The following is a 5,306-nucleotide window of genomic DNA, read 5'->3' as shown; positions in this document are numbered from 1 at the left end:
AGAGGGTCCACAGGTTCTTGGTGACATCACTTGAGGTTTTGGTGAAGGAAGTTCAGATGAGGAGGCATGTCCTGTGTCCCAGTGGGAATGGATGCCACTTGTCCTCGTCTCTCGCTGTCCCTCTCTCCTGTGGCATCTGGGACTGCTCTACCTGGACTAATGTCCTCCTCCTAAACCATGTTTACGCCAAATAGCTGGTGCTGTTTGTAGTGGCCGCTAAGTGAGGCGCTAACCACCAAAATACCGTGCAGCTTTCTTAACGAGCACCAGCAGGATTTTAAATGACAATGAGCCTCTTAATCAACCTCTCGGTGGCTGTTCCCAGCACAACAGCTTATATTTAAATAACGCCATAGCATAACGCCTTAACAACATAAAACACCTTGAGGCACTACACAGGAGCATTCTAAAATAAAATATGACACCATGTCACATTAGGAGATTTTAGGTCAGATGGCCGAAAGCTTTGTCAAAGAGACAGGTTTTAAGAAGCATCTTCAAAAGGGAAAGCAAGGTAGAGAGTCAGAGTGGAGGGAGTATTCCAGACCTTAGGGCCCAGGAAACAGAAGGCACGGCCACCAACGACAAAAGCTGCAGACAGGTCCAGAAGGGTACGGTGGGATAGGTTAACTTTGTCAAAGTTAGGCTTCAGTTCCTTATCAAGATGATGTCTTGTGCTGAATGCGGGTCACACTGCCATTTCAACTCAAACCTCAGCTAGACCACCTCTTAGGCTCTTTAGTGCCTGAACATGCTGTCAAAAATCACCACCAAAGACACAGATTTATACATTTCAGAATGTCCAAAAGCACTTTACGTCATATAATGTACTTTTAAAGTGTAGTCACGGTTGTAACCCGGGAAATGGGCAGCCAATTTGTGCACAGCACGATTCCAAAAATAGGAATTTAATAATGACCAGATAATCAGTTTTTTGAGTAAAATTGGATGAATTTAAATATTGGCCGGGACACTGGAGAGAAATTGTGCAATAGGATCTTTCACATCCACCTGGGAGAGGTAGGTGGGGTCTTGGCTTAACATCTCATGTTCATCTGAGAGCTGATTCCCTCAGCGTTGAAGCCTCTGGAGTGGGATTGAACCACCAAACTTCAAACTTAAAGGCAAGAGTGCTACTCCTGTTCTAAGTTGTATTGCTAGGATCATTGACAACAAAGGGTGGCATGCTGGCACAGTTAGCACTGCTGCCTCACAGCTCCAGGGACCCGGGTTCAATTCTGGCCATGGGTGATGGTCTGTGTGGAGCTTGCGCTTTCTCCCCGTATCTGCATCTGTTTCCTCCAGGTGCTCTGGTTTCCTCTCACAGTCCAAAGATGTGCAGGTTAGGTGGATTGGCCATGATAAATTGTCCAGAAGGTTAGGTGGGGTTACAGAGATACGGTGGAGGCCTGGACATAAGTAGGGTGCTCTTTCCAAGTGCCGCTGCAGACTTGATGGGTCAAATGGCCTCTTTTTGCACTGTAGGGGTTCTATGATCCTAAAATAAAGAGCATTGTTCTTAGGCTAAATAAGGCTCTAATAGGCCTTCATTTAAAGGTAAGGTAAAGTCGCCATAGTCCCAGATGACCTCATCTCGGTTTTAAAGGATTGTCCCTCAGACTGAAGGGACAACCCTTTAAAACTAAGATGAGGAGGAATTTGTTCAGCCAGAGGATGGTGAATCTGTGGAACTCTTTGCCACAGAAGGCTGTGGAGGCCAAATCCGAGTGTCTTTAAGACAGAGAGATATAGGTTCTTGATTAATAAGGGGATTGGGGTTATGGGGAGAAGGCGCAGGAGATTGGAGATGAGAAACATACTTCTGCTCCTATGTCTTATGATGGACCAGAGGCTGCTTTCCCTTTTGAGGGGGGAGAGCTGACTGGCGGTGGTTTAACCTGAGGATCACCACACCTCAAGCAAGGGGAATGGTTGAGAAGAAGGAGCCTTCATGAATGAACTCCTTTAGGATTGTTATGTTCAGCACTGATCCTCACAAATGAAGAGTGTTGAATCTCTGGAAGTGATGTGGAGGACAACCAGAATGGTGTCATATCTCCAAGCTCTTAGTCATAGAAGACAAGCTGCAAGATTGAGGAGCATGGGGAAATGGAGATTGAATTAGAAAACAACATTTTTTTCAAAATGATGGCTGCAATATGTGCCATTGGTTCCTTGAAATGGATGGGAATGGGGGAACAGTAAGCTATTCCTATAAAAGCCATTGACACAGTTGGCTTAGATGTCAGGAATTATTTATTTTTCCACTGGCACTACTTGCCAAGGCATGTTGAAATTGGAATTACTCCAGTTCTTTAAAGAAAGGGTGTTTCCTGTTATAATGGATACATTGGTAGTTAGTTGAGATTATGACCGATTATAGGTTACTGCAGTCCCTTGAATCGTTGCTTGATGGTTTTATGGAGTTGAAGAAAAATCGCTGGAATTTATCCAAACTTGCCTCCAGTTACCAAACTAAACGAATGAACAGAGTGCAGGATTAAACTTTTAGTGACATGGAGAGGGCCCATTCCACCTGGAAAATGTTTCTCATCCCTCTTTTCATATATTAATCTGAAAAAAAATGAAAAAGTCTGAAAGAGGAGCTGCACTTGTCCTAGAACACAGTTTCAAGAAAAATTGTTTTCTGTCCGCAACTTAAATTCCTATATATATATCAGCTGTGACTGTGACTGTTATTAAGTCAGAAAGTTGTGGGTTCAAGTCGCACTCCAGAGACTTGACCACATAATCCAACCTGACACTTCAATGTGTTACTCAGGAAATGCTACATCATTTAGGATGAGATGATAACAGGAAGCCTCACCTGTTTTCTCAGATGGGCATAATGAATCCCATGGCTCCATTTTGAAGAAGAGCAAACAAATTTTCCAAGCTTCAGTCAGCCAACATCACTACATCAGATCACCGGACAGCATCTGCAGGGAAACAGTTTTAACGTCTCAAATCGTTCCCAGGAGTCATGCCTACAGCTTAATTTGATTCAACGCAGGAAACCTCGCCCAGCCTGGACACAGAACTGAGTTCTGAAGGGGAGATTTATTAGACTTGAAATGTTAACTTTCTTTTTCTCTCTCCACAGCTGGCTGCCCGACCTGCTGAGTTTTTCCAGCACTTTGTGTTTTTAATGCGAGGTCTTCGGTATATGAACTTTCAAATTAGCAGGCCACTCAATCCCTCCAGCCTGCCCCATCATTCAATAAGATCACAGCAGTTGTGATCGTAATCTTAACTGCACATTCTTGCCTACCCCTGATAACCTTTCATCCTCTTGCTTACCAAGAATCAATCTATCTCAGCCTTAAAAATATTCAAAGACCCTGCTGGCTCCGCCCCTTGAGGAAGAGAGTTCCAAAGACTCACAACCCTCTGAGAAAAATAATTAATCTCTGTTTAAATGGGCAACCCCTTATTTTTAAACAGTGACACCCAATTCTAGATTCTCCCACAAGAGGAAACATCCACTCAATTTCTACCTTACAAGACCTGTCAGGATCTTATATGTTTCAATCAAGTTGCCTCTTGCTCTTCTAAACTCCAACAGATACCAGCCAACCCTTCTTCATTAAAAAAAGCTTTTAAATTTGTATACACTATACATTCGATAAGGATGAATGCGCCAGTTACAAGTACACCTCATTTGTCTCTGTGCTGATCCCCACACGTCCCCTTCACTCGTTGTTTCGGCATCCATTCCTGGGTCCCTCACTGTACAATGGGCAGTTATCTACTATTCACATGTGGAGCCAACCTTTCCTCATAAGATAACTACCCATAATGGGTATTAGTCCAGGAAACCTTCTCTGGACTGCTTCCAACGTATTTATATGCATTTGCAGTATTCAGCTTCTATGTCTGATTGTGTTCCTTTTCTCATTACTCTGTGGGATCTTGCTGTTCACCAATTGGCTGCTGCATTGTCTACATGACAGAAAGTGGCCACACACACTCCGAAAGCAGAACACTGGGTTGGCCTTGATGAATGCGACAGGCACCGTGTAAATACAAGTCACTCTTATTTCTCTTTGTTTAAAATAATTGAGCATTTTCCCAGCGTCAGGTCGAAGTCTGAACATCAACGGACGGTGGGGGGTGGGGGGGAGAGGCAGAGGGGCGTGTCTATCCCGCGCCAACCGGCTCGCGCCGGTTCCCTCCCGCACGTACCGCCCCCACCCCCGGCGCGCCCCTCTCCGATTGGCCGAGCGGCCAGCAGGGTGACGCACCGCTAACGTCAGCCGCCCGGGAAGAGGTTATAAAGGGGCGTGCTGGCGGGCGGGGGCGGACATCGGCGCCGGAACGGATGTTGGAGGGGGGGGGGGGGGGAAAAGAAAAAAAAAAAACAGGCGGGCTGGAGACTGACGCACGCACTCTCATTAGTATATATTTCTATCTACATAAAGAGAGGGGGTGGGACGAGACAGAAAGAGCGAGAGCTTCAGGAGTACCGAACCATCTGGGCAGCGTGGAGCGGAGCGCCTGAGCGAGACTCATTCTTCAATGAGTAAGCACACCCCTGTAAGTCCGCGACCCCCCTCGCCACGCGCCGCTGCACACGCGCACTGTCACCCCACCCCGCTTTGGGGGTGGGGGGGCTGGGTAGGGGGAGCGGCGCGCGCGCTCGGGGCTCGCGCGGGAGGGGGGTTTAACGGTCATTTCCCTCCCACAGGAGCCGCCGCCTCAGTCCAGGCGGGCGCGGCGGAGCGGCTCCCACCCATTTCTTCGCAGTCGCGGGGGTCCCCCCCCCCCATGTTCCGTTTGCAGTGTCCCCATGTATTTTATTTCGAGGGAGGGGGTGTGTGGAAGGTAATATTCCCACCTGCCCCCTCCACCCGGGGTACACTTGAACCGCTGGGGGTGGAAGCGAGAGCCCGGCTTCCCCTCTCCTTCCCCTCTCCTTCCCTCCGCCGCCACCAAAATGGCTCCTCTTGTTTCGATAAACGTGGCGCCTGGAAGCCTTGGTCCGAGCCTGGCCTCGCCCCTTCACGTTCTCTCTGACTCTAACCTCTCCTCCTCCCCTTCCCCCGCTTCTCTCGTCCCCCACCCCCTTCCCCAGCTTCTCTCGTCCCCCACCCCCTTCCCCAGCTTCTCTCTTCCCCCTTCCCCAGCTTCTCTCTTCCCCAGCTTCTCTCGACCCCCATATCCTGAGGCTCTTGCAGCCTGGTCTTGGTGAGTGGAGGAGGGTCTTCTATTGTGTGGGGTGGGGACGGACTGGATGTCCCGCCGCAGCTGGAAAGCAGACCCCCCCTCTTATCCCCTCCGGGGGGGCAGGGGAAGATTCCAGAGAC

General features: G+C 48.5%; 1 long non-coding RNA gene across 2 annotated transcripts; it reads right to left on the bottom strand.

Annotated features, from left to right (window-relative positions):
- Positions 1-2,238: 2,238 nt before the first annotated feature.
- On the bottom strand, positions 2,239-5,032 carry LOC140410365 (uncharacterized). 2 transcript variants are annotated; one of them, XR_011940626.1, is made up of 3 exons: positions 4,838-5,032; positions 2,828-2,939; positions 2,239-2,574 (listed from the first exon to the last, which is right to left on the bottom strand). It is a non-coding gene; the product is annotated as an uncharacterized lncRNA (long non-coding RNA). The 2 variants fall into 2 exon arrangements; XR_011940625.1 differs by lacking the exon at positions 4,838-5,032 and having other exon boundaries at positions 2,828-4,077.
- Between the last annotated feature and the right edge of the window lie 274 nt (positions 5,033-5,306).

The sequence above is a fragment of the Scyliorhinus torazame genome, chromosome 4 (assembly GCF_047496885.1).
Source record: "Scyliorhinus torazame isolate Kashiwa2021f chromosome 4, sScyTor2.1, whole genome shotgun sequence".
Lineage (NCBI taxonomy): Eukaryota > Metazoa > Chordata > Chondrichthyes > Carcharhiniformes > Scyliorhinidae > Scyliorhinus > Scyliorhinus torazame.
The sequence above is the reverse complement of the archived record's forward strand: the minus strand, read 5'-3'. Positions and strand labels throughout refer to the sequence as shown.